Source organism: Ochotona princeps, chromosome 11 (assembly GCF_030435755.1).
Source record: "Ochotona princeps isolate mOchPri1 chromosome 11, mOchPri1.hap1, whole genome shotgun sequence".
Taxonomy (NCBI): domain Eukaryota; kingdom Metazoa; phylum Chordata; class Mammalia; order Lagomorpha; family Ochotonidae; genus Ochotona; species Ochotona princeps.
The window spans coordinates 39,040,216-39,057,859 of NC_080842.1; the positions used below are offsets into that span (position 1 = coordinate 39,040,216).

Below are 17,644 nucleotides of genomic sequence, written 5' to 3' on the forward strand. Positions count from 1 at the left end.
TGTTGTTTAGTACATTGTAATTGACCTAAAATTTTTCTGGGCATTAAATGCCACTTAAATAGAAGTATTTTTCTAAATTAGTGTTTATCATCCATCACTTTTAATACTTGTAAATATGAAATTGCTCTGGCTATGACAGAATGAGGTGGTTAGTCAACAAAGACAAAGGACTTGGGCAAGTCACTGACCTGACAGTTTGTGCTTTCGGCTTCAGAGCAGCGGAGTGCATTCGATAGCCCCTGACTTTAGGTTTCCAGAGAATTCCCTGAAGATGTCATGACTTTTCCTACGTGCTGATTTTACAAATTAAATGACCAATTTTCAATTCTGGACCCATTTATATGTGTGTTTTAAAGAATGTTTTGTTTTTGTTAAGATAGAATTTATGTGCCATGGTCTCCATAGCCCCAGCTCCTGGCTCACCACTCTCTGCCCCTGTGATCCTATGCTATGGCCACACCATTGCCTTCACAGTCTTTCTCCTGTTCCTTAGTGAAGATAGAAATATAGTACGTCAAAACTTATGGGTTATTCAATAATAACCTGGAATATAGATGCATGAAATTCCCCCCCCCCAAAAAAAAACACAACTGGCTGAACAGATTAAACAAAAAGCAATACCCATCTATATGCTGCCTGTAAGAAATACACTTGGGCCTAGCGCAGCAACCTAGTGGCTAAAGTTTTCACCTTGTAAGTACTGGGATCCCATATAGCTCTGGTTCATGTCCCAGATGCTCCACTTCCTATCCCTCAAGCTGCTTGTGGCTTGGGAAAGCAGTCGAGGACTGCCCAAAGTCTTGGGCCCCTGTATGTGATTGGGCGACCCAGAAGAAGTCCTGACTGCTGACTTCGGATCTGCTCATCTCTGGCTGTTGTGGCCACTTGGGGAGTGAATCAATGAGCAGAAGATTTTTCTCTCTGTATCTACCTCCTTCTCTTTGTGAATCTGTCTTTCCCATAAAAATAAATATGTAATAATTAAGGTACACAGAGACAGAAAATAAAAGGATGGAAAAATATATTCATGCAAATGAAAATCAAAAGGAAGCAGGAGTAGCTATGCCCATAAAAAAGAAAATAGACACTATGGGGAAAAAAGCATTAAGAGACAAAACACAATTTTGCAATGATTTAGAGATCAAATCTGCAGGAACATGTGACTATGCTAAATTTTCCGTGCTAGGGCATTAAATTTTTTTTATTATTATTAATTACATTGCATTATGTGACACAGTTTTATAGGTACTGGGATTCTCCCCACCCCTCCACAAACCCTCCCCCCATGGTGGATTCCTCCACCTTGTTGCATTACCACAGTTCAAGTTCAGTTGAGATTCTTTCATTGCAAGCATATACCAAGCATAGAGTCGAGCATCTTATTGTCCAGATAAGTTCAACGGCTTGTTGGGGAGACCTTCTCTGGTCTGAAGGTAGAGCCGGCAGAGTATCATCCCGATCAATTAAAAGCCCCAACATAACATCAGCCACAATTTATAATGTTATGGAATTAATTGACATAGTATTGAGTAACCAATATGTTTTAAAAAAATGCAAGTTCTTAACCACATCCTGTGACTTCTTCATTGACATTTCGATTTTAGTTTATATACAACCGGGTTCTATATACCTTAAAATGGCTATAGATTACTCTTTAGCTGTCTCATGTCTATTTTCATTATAGTATTTAGCATTTCATAGCGTTGAAGCATAATTTTGCTGAACCTGACTTTTTTCGGGTAGTCTAGACTGGCTTATAACTCTGACAAGACATATGTCAACAGTTTAGGTGCAGAACAGTTTTAGGAGGGGTGTGTAGAGAAATCTTCAATACCCCAGTGAGGAGTAACTAATCTTTGTGTCCCACCTAGTAAGGTATAAGTGAATCCACACTGACCATTTCCTGTCTGGTTCTAAGCTTTCCTTGTTGTTCTCTGTCTATCTATTCTAGATTTTTTGTTTGTTTGTTTGTTCTGAGGGGTTTCTGGAGCGATCCTGATGGTCATTGCCAGAGAGGGTTGGGATCCAAAGTTGGAATCAAGCGAGGACCAGAGAGAGCTCCCCTCCCTAGTCCCGAAGGAAGTTTACTGTTCTGTTTCTGTGGACTGCTCAGGGCTCTTGGCTGTTGTTCTGATGTAGGGCATTAAGTTTTATGAGGCAAAATTTAATTGATCTAAAGGGAGACTAAGCTCCAATACAATGATACCATGGGATATCCACGCTTCACTTTTATCAATTCACAGATTAGCCAAACAAACAAAAATAGTGAACAACAATAGAGCAGAACTGAGATATACCACAGACCAAATGACTCTAATAGGTATCCACAGATCATTCCACCTAACAGCTGCAGGACACTCATTTCTTTCATCACTTTCATGGAACATTCTCTAGACTATATTATAGATTAGTCCATAAACAGGTCTCAACAAATCTTAAAAAATGAAATGCTATCATGTACCTTTTCTGTTACTCTGCAAAGGGAAGGAAGGGCGTGCTCCTCTGCTGCTTCAGCTCCCTACAATCTTCAGTGTCCAGGCTGGGTACACATGGAGCTAGGATGAAGCTGAGGCTTAGAAACTCAATTCAGGTCTCCCACATGGATGGCAGCAGTCCCAGCACTTGCGTCATTGTCCGCTGGCTTTCCAGGATCAGAAGCAGAGCATCTGGGGCTTGAACCTACACTCTGACATGTGGTGGCGGTGTCACAAATGGTCACAGTGCTGATGGTGGCAATAGATTTATTGCGCCATGCTGATCTTGGCAATAGATTTATTGTATTTGACACCAAAACCCAGGCTGCATAACCAAAAATCAACAAATGGGACCATATCAAATTAAAACTGTTTTTTTTTTTTTTTTTGCACAACCCTGGATATAACCAGCAGGGTATAAAGGTAACCTATAGAATTGGAGAAAGTTTTGCAAACCACACATCTAAGAGGCTAATAGCCTCAGAATATTTGAATCTCTTAAAACTCAACAACAACAAAAAATCCACAAATAACATGATAAAGAAATGGGCAAAGGGCTTGAATAGACATTTCTCTAAAGATATGTGGACAGCCATGAGGGATATGAAATGATATTCAGTATCATTAGTCATCAGGGAAATACAAGTCAATACCGCAATGGCATATCACAGCTTTACATGTTTGGGTGGTTATTACATACAAGGAAAAAGAAACAAAAAGCAATAAATCAATACAAGGGAACTAATGCACATCAAGGTAAGGGAAATTGTAATAATTATGGACAGCAATATGGGGTTCTGAGACTGCAAGACAGAAAAACAGACAATTGGTCTGATAAAATGGGTTTCAAATGACATCTAACATCAGTTCAAGGAGACATGAGTGCTCAATATACTCTTATTATAATACATTAACATTGTGAAAATAACTCTGCTTGCACCATGACAGTTTATTGTTTATGTGGTAACCTAAGGCAGTGATCATTAGTTTAAAAAAAAAGTGAATCCTTAGTTCTTGTAAGTTGGCACCCCTCTCCCAAAATAGGGTGAGTATTCTGCCCTGATACTAATGTACATTTCCTGGGCCCCAGAAATGTAAAATCCCAATCAAATTCAGTGCTGCACTATCCGTGGAGTAGTCTGTTCTTTGTTACTTTAACAAAACTCTTTGGCTTTCACTGTTGCATGCTCATAATTGATTTATCTCACTTGCTGAAGCCAAGCATCCACCCTGAGACCATGAAGCGGGTTCCTGACTATCCACTATCAGTTATTCAAAAATTAAATTAAAACTATTCTATAATTCATCAACGCTACTTCAGGGCATAGATTTAAAAGAATTAAAATCATGATTTCAAAAAGATAGCTGCATCTTTACATTCAGTGCAGCCTTAGTTACATTGCCAACCCATAGAAGCAACCCAAATGCTCATCAGTGGGTGAATGGGTAAAGAAAATGTAGTGTACACACACAATGGTATGTTTTTCTTCAATCATGAAAAATAGAAAATGTTTCAGCTTGGAATAACATGGTTGAACCTAGAACACATTATGCTAAGTGAAATAAGCCAGGCGTAAAAGAAGAATACTGCATAGTTGTACTTATGTAACATCTGAAAAGGTCAAATTCACAGAAATAGGAAATAGAATGGTAGTTTCCAAAGGCGTGGAGAAGGGCGAATGGTGAATTGTTGTTTAGAGTGTAGACTATTCCAGATATACAAATGAGCAGACTCTAGAGGTCTGTCTTGCAATGTAGTATCTTCTGTTAATAAAACAGCAACTTGCTCTTGAAAATAGGTTAAGAGGACAGATCCTAGAAAACTTAAAACTAAAAAGAAAAAATTCAGAGAACAACACAAAGAAATTTTCATAGCTGATCAATATGTTGAGTATCTTAATCATGTTAATGATATGATTGTGTGCTCATGTTTAAGGGCATCAAAATGCATATATTATATATGAGCAATTAAAAGGTGGGCACTATGGCAGTTCTCATCATCTTCCCTTCTTCAATATTCATCATTGCCATGGAAAAAAATTAAAAAACACGAGTAATGGATTCTTTGCACATAAACTATTCAAAAGGGAGTGCATGAATTAAAATTTAAAAAGGAAGAAAAATGAGTGTAAAGAAGATGAAAAACTTGACCTCAAATTGGAGCAAAGTTCTAAAAAGAATTTGCAATTTGACAGGAGTTAAAATCTGGTTTTGTTGAAAGGAGAATGAAAAGGATATAACTGATCAAGTGAGATATGATAAACCCACAAAAGGCAATAGAAGTGTGAGCTGGCAGAGTTAGGAGAGAAAATGGAAGAGAAAAAGAAAACATTATGAAATTTAGTGGAACAAAATTGAAAAAGAATTTAAGGTTTTCAAAACAGTAAGATTGATAAGATTAAAACCAGCTAAACTAAATGTTGCCCACATCTGCGTCCTGAGGGAGTATGCAATGCCCCAGGAAAGATGTAAACAGAAGGGTACCATACTAAACCATGTTCCGGTCTCATTTAAAAAATATTTTCTCATGTGTTCTTGCTAAAAATTTCTATTTATTGTTTTACTTTATTTGAAAGGAAGAACAGAGTATTGGTGGGGGACGTGTGTGGAAGGGGTGGCAGCTAAGACAAAGGCAGCAGATGGAAACTCAACCTGAATTTCCCACATGGGTGGCAAACCTGAGTTATTATCTGTTGCCTCTAAGGTCTACACTGGCTGGAATCCAGAGTGGAGCCAGTACACAAACCTAGTCACTCCAGTTCAAGACAAAGTTGTCTTGAGCAGTGTGGCCTGATGGAGAGGCCACATGCCTGTTCCCCAAGCTGCATTTTACATACTTTGCCAGCTCGCCACTCATCATTGGAAGAATCTTTTAAACATTATTGTAAAAAGATAAGTCACATTTAAGAAATGAAAAAACGAAGTTGGCTTCCTGAAGAGTTAGAGCAGACCCTCCATGACAGGTGACACTGCCACTTCTAAAAGTCAGGAGGGAGACAAAGTTTGGTGCTAGACATTTGCACCCAGCTAAGCTACTGCTCAATAGATTAACCTTCTCAGTCAGTCAAGAAATTAAGAGGTAGATGATACATAACTTTTCCTTAAAGAATAAATCACAGGAAAACAAAATCTAGCTAAACATGATTCAAAATTAGGAACTCAGAATTGTAGAGGCTATGGTAAAGGAGGATGATTTTGGAAAATTTAATGCATGAGTTTAGAACTAAACTAAACTTATGTGGTGATTATGTGGTGATTATGACAGCCAAGAAGAAAATCATAAATGCTAAGTACCCTGACAGTATACATATATCTAGCATGCAGATTTTCTGTATAGTAGGGAGTATTTATGTATTTAATATGTACAGTGAGAAAGGGAAAGGGGAAAAGCTTAACAAAGATGTTTCTACTTTTCACTATTCTAAAGCAAAATCCCCTACCACTTCTCTAAGTGTCTATCTCAAAGACATAGCAAGTAATTTTCATTACAGTGGTTAAGCTTTACCTGTTCATTTGTTTATCATTTGTTTGTCCTCACTGAATGGCAAGTTCCATGACACTACACTTGCTTCTGTAAGAATGTAACCCCATACCCCATACTCTGTGTTGGAAAGTGTTTGGGGGGTTTAAAGGCTTTCAAACCCATGGAGTCAGCCCTGATTAGCTCTGCAAGCTTTTCACCCATCGTGGAGCCATTAACTGTTAGCTTTTGTGCTTTAGTTCTCCCCCTCCTCTTCTTCTTCTCCTTCCACTTCCTCTGCTATGATTTCTTTATTTTTACTGGAATGGTAGATTTACAGAGAGAAAGAGAGACACAAAGAAAGATCTTCCATCTGCTGGCTCATTCCCCAAATGGCTGCAATGGCCAGAGCTAAGCTGATCTGAAGCTGGGAGTCAGAAGCTAAGAGCTTCTTCTGTGTCTCTCATATGCGTGCATGGTCTCAAACACTTGGTCCATCCTCCACTGCTTTCCTGGGCCACAGGCAGGGAGCTTACTGGTAAGTGGAGCAACCTAAACATAAATTGGTGTCCATATGGGATACCAGCCCTTGAAAGTGGAGAATTAGGTAGTTGAGTGCCAACCCTGATCAGTCTTCAAATTTCCTATTTCATTGTTTTCAAGGTTATATGTTCAGAACAGAATGTACAGCTCAAACTTCTAATAAAATTCTTAACTCTGGATATTGAGAGATATGAATGAATTCGATGGCTTTAAATAATTCAGCTGAAGCTGAGTTCAACATATGGAAAATTGTTCTACTAGCCAAAAAGCTCAGAATGAGTTCCCCTCATTAAATAATTGTCATGTGTTTAGCTTTAAGGTTAATCTACTGGATCAAAAGGTTTTCAAGGCTATCAAAGTGTGCTTTGGATTTGTTAATACTGATGTTCTCAGCAAATCTCTGTTGCTATCATTTTTACGTGACAGTAGTACTCCATAAAAGACAGGAGTAGCTGAAAAAGAGAGATAGTGAATTGTGTTGGTTTAGTGATACTAGGGGAAAATTGAGACATTTTGTTATCAGCAGCTGTCATACCTTTTTCACATTAGTGTTTTTTAAAGTATTGAGTAAAAATGGCACTGTGGAAATGTGCATAAAATTATTTGGAGAGGAAACATAAAAATACAGTTGCTTCCTGTTTACTGTTCATGGTCAACTTATTCTTTGGCACATTTGAGCAGAATTTTTTTTTTGACTAATGCAAAGGTCTTCCTTACGTAGATTCTCTGACAGGTACACTTGTTGTTAACATCATTATCACTTTTCAGAACTACTTGCTGAGTTGAGCTGAGTTCTTCAACAGAAAACAGTATGTTAGGAGAAGATGGTATAACATTGAAACCACGCAGAGTTAGAATCCTAAGAGTTGGAATAATTTCTATTTTTTCTCAAGTTTTAAAAGTGCATTCTTAAATAGAGATTGTGGCTGGAAAAATTACAGCAATGCCTTAAAAAGAATAAATAAACTTTTGAAACAAAAGAAAAAAACCATATTGTTAGCTAATTGGACAAAAATGTCATGCAAGATTCCCTTTTATTCCTGTTGTATTGTGTAAACAAGTCTGAATTTGGTTGAAGAAAAATAAAGCAGGCACAGAAAAAAAACACTCCATATTTAGAAATTGATGATGGAAATGCTGAAGACCTAATTTGAACCTTTGTTTCTCTACTCTCCAAAAATAGAATATGACATAAAGGGTATTTTATTTATGACAAAAATATAAAATTTCACAAAAGAATAGGTGAGGAAATCATTAGAACAATAATTTAGAATCTTTTTTAACATTTATTTTTATTACAAAGTCAGATATACAGAGAGGAAGATCTTCCGTCCGATGATTCATTCCCCAAGTGACCACAACGGCTGGTGCTGTGCCAATCTGGAGCCAGGAGTCAGGAACCTCCTCCAGGTCTCCCAAAGCCTTGGGCTGTCCTGGATTGCTTTCCCAGGCCACAAGCAGGGAGCTGGATGGGAAGTGGAGCTGCTGGGATTTGAACCGGTGCCCATATGGGATCCTGGAGTGTTCAAGGCGAGGACTTTAGCTGTTAGGCCACTGTGCCGGGCCCAGAACAATAGTTTAAAATCTTAAAATCAGCAGAAGTAGCAGTGAATGATCAGTTAGACGTGGCAAAGTTGAATGTCAGGTTGGCAGGAGGGATGGAGAACCAATTCAAAGGTCATTGCAGAATTCCCCTCCAGCTAATGTCTTCAGGTTTCTCTGAAGTTTGTCCAGAAATAGAAAAAAAATGTTTTAAGGTGTAAGAATCATTTAGAACCTTCTGTTCCTCCATGATTTATTCTCTAAAGAAAGCATAGTGGGGAAGTGAATGGGAGCATTAAACAGAACCTGGGACTAGTTTCTCAGAACAGATTTTGGAAGATGTTTCTTAGAGAAATCTGACCCAAGAGCCTAGAGAAAATTTAAAAATATTTACAAGAACAAAAGAAAAATCTACACTTGATCTTAGCCAAAAGGCCGAGAAGCGATGAGAACAAAAGAAAAATCTAAAATGAACAGTATTAGAGGTCACACAAAGAAAATTTCAGCCAGGTTACTGCATAGCGAGTGTCCAAGTCTGAATGCAATGCAGTTTTCAATGCTTTTAGAAAGTATTTACAGTTTTGCTGCCAGACGTGTAGTAAGAATGACGGTCAAGTATCAACAAGAAAAAAATGAAACAACTTGGATTATAATCACCTAAAGGAAGAGAACTTCGAAAACAGTTACTAATAGTCTTTATGAAGGGAGAAATGCCATTTCATCTGTGAAACAAATAGGATGCCATATATCTATGGTATCTATTGACAAATCAATAGATAGCTCATAGACACATATATCTATGGTATCTATTGACAAATCAATAGATAGCTCATAGACACATATATCTATGGTATCTATTGACAAATCAATAGATAGCTCATAGACACATAGCAAGTAAGATGAGCTCTTGGCTACTTAAAAGAAACATGACAGCAGAAAAAAAACCTTAAGAAAGAGTTAGAAATAGATTTGAAGAATTATATCAGGATGTAGTAAAGAAAGACAAAGATGGAAAACAGAAATATGAAGGCATAGGGAGTTAGGGCCTTTGTGTAAGAGATCTTAACTTCTGAACCATAGAATTTCCAGAGAGAACAGATAAAAATGGAAGATACAATCAGGCAAATTATTATTTTTCATGCACTAGAACTGAAGTACATGATTCTCCAAACTGAAAGGGTTCACTTAGTAACCAGAACAATGGTTAAGAGTGTACCCACATTAAAATGCATCGTGTGAAATATCAAAACAATGGAGATTTTAAAAAAAAGGAGACTCAAGGAGAGGGGAAGCTAAATAAAATTCCTGGCTTGAGCATTTTTCAAATTCTCAGATTCATCCATTAGATTGTCTTTTCTCCCTGAAAAACTAAACCGAGCCTATTGTTTTCACATGAATAAAGGGATATTTACACATGGACATTTTATGGAAAATGCAGTGGACGTCATATTGCTCTTAGCTTTAATAGAGATTGCCTTGATTCCATTGCAGAGAACTATCTGTGTGGCCACCACCACAAGGAAGGTCCACCACAAGAAAGAATGTCCATGTACCTGGTTCTCTTGCTGGTCCTCCTTTGGAATGTAGGACTTGTCCGTATCACCTAGCCTTACCACCCCATCTGATTCTCTCTTCCAAAGCCCACTGTTCCTCCAGGATCTGGGCAAGCCCATGTAGGGATAGGAGCCAGCAAGGATTAGGAACTCAAAGTACCTGTTGTAACTATCCCTTGTCCTATTATATGTCTACTTCATGTCCTTAAATGATATCTCCCCCTCTAACCCTACTTACTCTCCATCGGTTCATCAATAACACAGAGAATTAAAGACCCTGTATTTGTAATTTAGTTGTGTGTTTTTAATTCTTGGGACATAACTTTGTACTCTCTGAAAGTTCTGAGGACCTTGCTTTACTGTCCCAGAATTAAGTTTTGTAGGTAAGTTAGCCAATACACCTTCGATACACAAGTGTCTTCAAAATGCTTTAACGTTTAATGTTCATTGGTTGGATTGAAATCTGTCTGCTGATTCTGCAGCCAATTACAGTTTCCGGAACTTTCCCCCTAAAAGTTTGTGTTTTATCCCCCTCAGGAAGATGTTGTCACTGTCCTGGGAGGAAGGAAAAAAAGAAAGATTCTGCTGTTCAAAATAAAACACATGCTTATGTTCATTATGCTAGAATAGGACATGACTAAATTTACCACTGGCTCCTACATATGAATATAGCTAGCACAGAACTGCTGTGTAACCAACATTGGTTCTTTCACAAATTTATCATGGATGTACAAACACACAGAGCATACATTGTAGCTTCAATCATTTCTGATAGATCTACATAATCTGTATGGTATAAGTTAGTAATATAAAGCAACTTCATAATGTAAAATAATTGTGAAGTTTTAGCAGGAAAGAGCTCATCTTCTGTTCCACTTACCGTTGCTCATCTGTGCATTTTAGAAAATTGAAAATTTTCAGGAAAATTGTCATCTTTTACCTTATCTTTTAATTTTTTAAAAGATTTATTTTCATTAGAAAGATTTACAAGGAGAATGAGAGATAAAGAGGGAAATATCTTCAATCAGCTAGGTTAATTCCTCAGATGGCCACAATGCCCAGAGCTGATCTGAAATCAGGAGCCAGGAGTTTTTTTCTGGGTCCCCCACAGGTGCAGGGTCCCAAGGCTTTGGGCCATCTTGCGCTGCTTTCCCAGGACACAAGCAGGGAGCTGGAGACATGAACCTGCACGAGTGTGGGAGGCTGTCAGTTGAAAGTGGATGACTAGCCTCTTCAGTTACTCCACTAGCCCATCTTATACCTTACTGATGAAACAATTAGTTATAATCACTCCCTATCTTGGCAGTCTGGGTTAAGTCATCTGCCCTAATGATGACAGATATTCTTGGAAGAGCATACAAAGCCACAGGGCCAACCAGGGATGATTTCTTGTGGTATGCCAAATGAGTGCAGCACCTGCTGGCAATAGCACCATTGTCCATTTCTGCAATAGAAATTTGGTCCTCCTACCCCTTTAAAACAGTCTGATCCTGTCTCTCCTGCCTCATTCTGGTCCATCCCTTCATGCAGGTTATCTTCTCACCAAAGTTTCAGTGGTTTGCAGCTAAGCCATCACATTATGTTCTGCTATACTTCATAACTTTCAGCCAGCTTCTGGAGCTACTAGAAGCCTCTTGGCATGTCTGTATATGGAAGAGGATGGGCTGAGCTTCCTTTATCCTTGAAGCAGCAAAACCAGATGTTAGATATCATAGGAGCACCATCTGTGTGGAGGACGAAGACACTTGAGTGAAACTGGGGAAAAAAATCCTTTGAAAAAGAACTTATAAAATACAATTTTTTCTTAGATGGTATTAACATGTAAATAGTGAGTACAGAAAAAGAAAGTAATTGCACGAAAATTTCTGTGGTTTCAACCAGTTGCATACTGCAAAAGGATAAGAAGGCTGTCAGTGCTTGATGACTTCCTTTCAAATGCTAATACAAGGTTAATTATTCCAACACTTGTCATTAGTCAAGAAAGCCACTTACAGTTTTTCCTTCTTTTTTCCCCACAAACCAACTCTTTGCAACATAGGGCCTTAACTTGAGCTGCTCTAGTGAGCTGGCGCTTCCTGTGCTTGCCTAAGTAATAGCATGTGAAGGAAGGATTTCGTGAGTAGCAAATAGAACTTTCTCAGTTCTTTGGAGTTGAGATTTGCTCCACCCATCATCTTCCTACCAACATATTTTGTTTAGCATTGCTTTTTGCATGACAGATATGACATATATTTTTTTCAGTTTCCTGGTATGGAAAACAGTACAGGATTTGTATTCTAATCATTGCATTGATCAACAACATAGGTGAAAATATCTTTATGGCATTGATCATCCTTCTTTGTTGGAGATCTCAATTTAGATTGGGTCTATAGGGCCCAGCAGGGTAGCCTAGCAGCTAAAGTCCTCACCTTGCATGTGCCAAGATCCCATACGGGTACCGGTAATCCCAGTGGCCCTGCTTCCCATCCAGCTCCTGCTTGTGGCCTGGGAAAGCAGTAGAGAACAGCCCAAAGCCTTGAGACCCTGCACTCACGTGGGAGACCCAGAAGAAGCTCCTGGCTCTTGGCTTAGAATTGGCACAACTCCGGCTGTTTCCCCCACTTGGGGAGTGAATCATCAGATGGCAGATCTTCTCTGTCTCTACTCTCTGTATATCTGACTTTCAAATATATATAAAAAAAGGTTGGGTCTAAAAAAATGAATAGCAAATGTATCTAAAATGATATTGAAGCTGTTGTTATTTTAAATTTTAATTTGTTCATTCTGTAGAGAAATGAGTAATTTAATGTTAGCTAAGTAGAGTTTGAATGTTCTGAAATACATGAGCCTGGAAGTGTTTCAGATTTCAATTTCCTTTGGAGTTTGGAATATTTTCACTTACATATGAGATATCTGGGGCATAGGATTCCAGCTGAAACATGCAATTCATCGATGTGATCCACAGACACCTCCCGCACATTGTCTGTAAATACTTTCAAACAATACTTTTTCATACTACATATTGACTGGCGACATTTTCCATTTGTGTTGTCATATGGGCATTTAATTTATACTGAAGAAATACAGAAAACAAGTGAACAAAATGCAACAGATTTTGAAGTATGCATGAGTTCTAATCCATTTTGTGGCTTTTAGTGCTTATGCACACATGCAGAATACGACAGTTCAGAATTTCTGGATACTTGCTTGCTTCTTTTCTTTAAAACTTTTAAAAAGTAGTACTATATTTATAACCACTCTCACAGTTTTCTTACAAAGATCCTGCTAGGATGTATGATATGTACATTAGATAAGTATATTTAAATATTGTTTTTTAAACCTTACATGTGTATGTGTTTACTTCATAAACACGTGACATAGAAAAAAAGAATACAAAGAAAACACAAATTTAAGAAGATCATTTACTCTTTTTTTATAATATACTACCCTTGACATGGGCTATAGCTATTGAACAATTTGTAAGTAATGTAAATTATTTTAAATAGTGCACTTCAGCATTTACCAAAACTACAAAATATTTAAACTTGGTTGGTCTGTAATGACATCAACATAGTCATACCTTTGTTTACAAATGATTATAAACAGAAAATCTGAAAGTCAATATACGTTTTTAAGATGTTATTCATGCTCCAAAGTCACCAATTTAAAATTCAAAATTTAGTTCATTTGGTACAAGTGCACAACTGAGACACAGAATGGACACCCACCTTAAAACATCTCCTTGCATGTGGTTAAGAACTTGCACTGTTATAACGTATTGACTACTCAATACAATGTCAATTAATTCCATAATGTTGTAAATTGTTGTTGATGTTGTGCTGGGGCTTCCAGTTGAATGGGATGATTCTGCCAGCTCTACCTTCGGACCAGAGAAGGTCTCCCCAAGAAACTGTTGAAATTATCTGGATAATAAGATGCTGGACTCTATGCTTGGTATATGGCTGCAACGAAAGAATCTTGACTTAATTTGAACTGTAATACTGCAACTAGGTGGAGGAATCCACCAAGGGGGGAGGGCAAGGGGAGGAGATGGGGGAATCCCAGAGCCTATGAATCTGTGTCACATAATGCAACGTAATTAATAAAAACAAACAAACAAACAAAATCTCCTTGCTTGCATTTGATCCTCTGTACCCAACCTGACCATAGTCACTCGCTTATCTCAGGAGATTTTCACACAAATGAGCCATACAATGTGAGATCTTTTGTGTTTGTTTTCCCATTTACCATGTCCTTCCATGTGGGTGCATTCCTTCTTGTTTCATCCTATTTGATTGCTGAGTAGCATTATGTTGTAGAGACATAAAATATCTGTTCATTCAGTTTGAGACTATTATTAATAATGCCTCTATGAATATTTGTGCTTATACATTTTTTATAAACATATCTTGAAAGTGGAAAGGTGAGCGCATATGCTGAATATAAATTTCACACAGCTTCCCAAAATAGCCATTTTATTTTCCACTTAATCAGCAATGTGTAAGTGTTCCAATTACTCCATATTCTTAGTGAACATAGTATTGTCAGTCCTTTTAACTCCAGCCATTACATGGAACATGTGGTGGAAAATCATTGTGATTTCACCTATAGTAGCTTTCTGATGACTATTGAGTTAGAACATCTTTCTGCTTACTAATGATTCATGTGCACTTTTTAATTTACTGTTAATTTTTTAAAATGAGATTTATTTATATCAAAGGCATAGTGTCAGAAAGAGACAGAGAGAAACAGAGAATATCCCATCTGATAATTCATCCCTCAAATACCCACAACACCAGAATCTAGACCAGGACAAAACAGAGCCAAGAATTCATCCAAACCACCCAAAAGGATTGCAGGAAAGTAACAATGATTAAAATATTTCCTGCACTAATTGACATAAATAGCTGAAGAGGTTATACTAATATCAATCATATACCTAAAAACAATATACAGTAAAGGAAATAAAATGTTGTGCTTCATAACAAAAAAGATAAAATGAGGAGAAATATATAACAATTAAATACACATGAAGTAAATAAAAACACATGAGGTAAAAACTGATAGACAACGGGGAAAAACAGCCAAGTTTAAAACTGGATTTTTTGACATTTTATGACAAATAGAAAAAAGTTACATAACAAAAGAAATTATCTTTTTTGACTTCATTCAAGACTATTCCTGGGGCCAGCATGATGGCTCAACTGGATGATTCTCCATCTCTAAGTGCCGGCGTCCCATTTAGGCACTGATTCACATCCAGGCTATTCCACTTCCAATCCAACTCTCTGCTTGTAGCCCAGGAAAGCAGTGGAGGATAGTCCAAAGTCTTGGGACCCAACTCTGGCATGGGAGAGCCTGAAGCAGCTCCTGATTCATGGCCTTAGATCAGCTCAGCTCTGCCAGTTGCAGCAATCTGGGGAGTGAACCAGCTGACAGATGATAGTTCTTTCTTTATCTCCTTCTCTGTTAATCTGTCTTTCCAATTAAAATAAATAAATCTTAAAAAACTACTTCCAACAATGACAAAATGTGTATGTATTTTATGTGGATATCATACATTTGTGAAATACCTGCTGGTTCCAGTAGTTTTATAGATACTGAAATCCCATTGAGCATGGCCACAATTACATAATATTAACAGCAAGTAGATAACCTTGAAAGCATCAAATGTTTGCAAATGACAAAATTCACTGTTTTTTTTAAAAAAGATTTATTTATTTATTTATTTATTTTACTAGCAAGGCAGATTTACAGAGAAAGCAAAAGAGAGAGAAAAATCTTCCATCTGCTAATTCACTCTCTAAGTAGCTACAATGGCTGGCTAAGCTGATCCGAAGCCGGGAACTTCTGGATCTCATCTCCCACACTAGTGCAGAATCCCACGGCTTTGGGCAATCCTTCGTTGCTTTCCCAAGCCATCAGCAGGGAGCTGAATTGAAAGTGGAATAGCTGGGACATGAACGAGCACTCATATCAGATCCTGGCGCATGCAAAGTAAGGATTTTAGCCACTGAGCTACTGCACCAGGCCCACAATTTTCTTTTAAGTAATCACTGGGGCAAATATGAAATTAAAAAAAAAAATTTCTGGAAGTGGAAAGATCAAAATTTGTGAGTTGTAGCTGTTGATGAACTTTATAATGCTTCACGCTTACGTTTGAAGAGAAGGATCTCAGGACACGTGTCTGGTGCATGCGTAACTAATTCTGTTTACTCCTGTTAGGTAACACCATTCTTATTTTCCTTGGAAGGGATGATCAACAAGTACAGCCAATATCTAACATCCTTTTTCTCCTCCTCCAGATCTTTAGTGTCTTGACCAGTCTTAAATGGCAAATTTAATTTTTCACGGAATGTAAAACTGGCTTGTCCTCAATGGAATATTTATTTTTCTGATGACAAAGATTCCTTGAGGTTGCAAAGAACATAATCTGCAAGTGGACCATCAGTATGCTAATCAGGAATGTCATTTTACTTTTATTTCTTGTTCATAGATCCAAGAATTCTATTATGGAAAGAACATCCTACAGGCTGCTTCTCTAACATGTGATGTTCAGGAAAACCTTATCTCAACACTCTAAGATGTTATCACTGTCGCATGCTGTAACTAAGACTTAAAAGATTTTGAAGGAAAAAAAAAGTCTAGCTAGTTCTAGCATGAAAGGCTGTAATCAGCATATGGGGGTGGGCACTGTACAAAGGAAAACCTGGGAAGGATGGCTTTGGAGCTCCCTGTGAGCTAGTTTCACTACCTCTCTGTGAGGTAGACTCCAGCTCAAATCACACTTTTTATGGAAATTCCAAAACAAAAGTTGTGGACAGCGGAAAAATCCTGAGTTCCCGGGTTTGCTGCATCAGTGTTCAATAATCTCTAAAATAACTAACCATTTACTTTTCAACATGCAGATGCCCCAGAAAAAACTTCAGGTCTTTGAAGAAGGCTGAGAACAAGAGTGATGCACATGTATTTGTCTCATCCCGTGCCACCTGCCTCTTCTTCAAAGCACTGAATTTTGAGCTGATTAGACTCTGGGAATTGGACAAGGCTCTGTGTTTCTTTAGCAGAAGGCTCAGTGAGGACTTCTGTTTGTCATTCCTGGGATTTTCTGTTAATAAAGACCAAACACTGCAATATGGAATCATCTATCTTGTATCTTACAGACTTGACTTACTTTAGCTAAGAGCAAATATCTTTATTGGCCCAGGCATTCACTGTTACACTGCTCTCTGGTATTGGAACCCTGCCAACACTCTGATAGTTCAATGCTACTATTTGACATTGGGTACCCCATATGGGTGCTGTTTCATGTCCTGGCTGCTTCCTTTCCCATCCAGCTCCCTATCTATAGCCTGGGAAAACAGAAGAGGATAGCTCAAGCCCTTGGCCCTTGCACCAATGTATGAAACCTGAAAGAAGCTCCTGGCTCCCTGCTTTGGGTCAGTTAGCTCTGGCCATTGCAAGTGTTTGGGGAGTAAGCCCACAAATGGAAGATCTCTCTCTCTCTCTGTCTCTCCTTTCTGTAAATTTACCTTTTAAATATTTTTTTCAAGAAATCACTGTTGTGGCTGACATTGTTAAGAGGTGTTTAAGCAAGGCAGGGGAAACATCTTGATAGACAAATGAAGTAGTGTCTTGTTCAGGATGTTTCAGGTCTTTGGGGACTAGGGGTATGAGCTCTCCAAATCCTCCTGTTTTGCCTCTTTTCCCATGTTCAAGATAGTACTCACTTGATAAAAATCATTCGATTTTGATTATTCATGGATGGAATTGGAAAATACTATGAATTCAACTGACTTTGAAATTTGGTAACCCTTCAGCTCGCACCTTAATTTTGATTTTTAGCTACCATCTCTACATCTGCAATAAAGATAAAGGAAATATCTTGTTTTCTGATGTTGCTGTGGGCTGACGAATTAACATTTTAAAAGTTATGTTCTTTCTCTAAGCTCTTCAGCTGAGAAGCAGCCGGAGTATCCCATAGGCCTTCTATTATTCCATTTCCTTGAAGGTATGCGAAACAGCAGACACTCTTAAAATCGATTATTGCATCAGTGGAGGTTCTAAATTGCAAAGAACAGAACTCATTGTAG

At 37.9% G+C, this 17,644-nt stretch overlaps 1 pseudogene; it reads right to left on the reverse strand.

Annotated features, from left to right (window-relative positions):
• Nucleotides 1–8,329: 8,329 nt before the first annotated feature.
• LOC118760088 (U2 spliceosomal RNA) lies at nt 8,330–8,466 on the reverse strand (annotated as a pseudogene).
• Nucleotides 8,467–17,644: the final 9,178 nt, after the last annotated feature.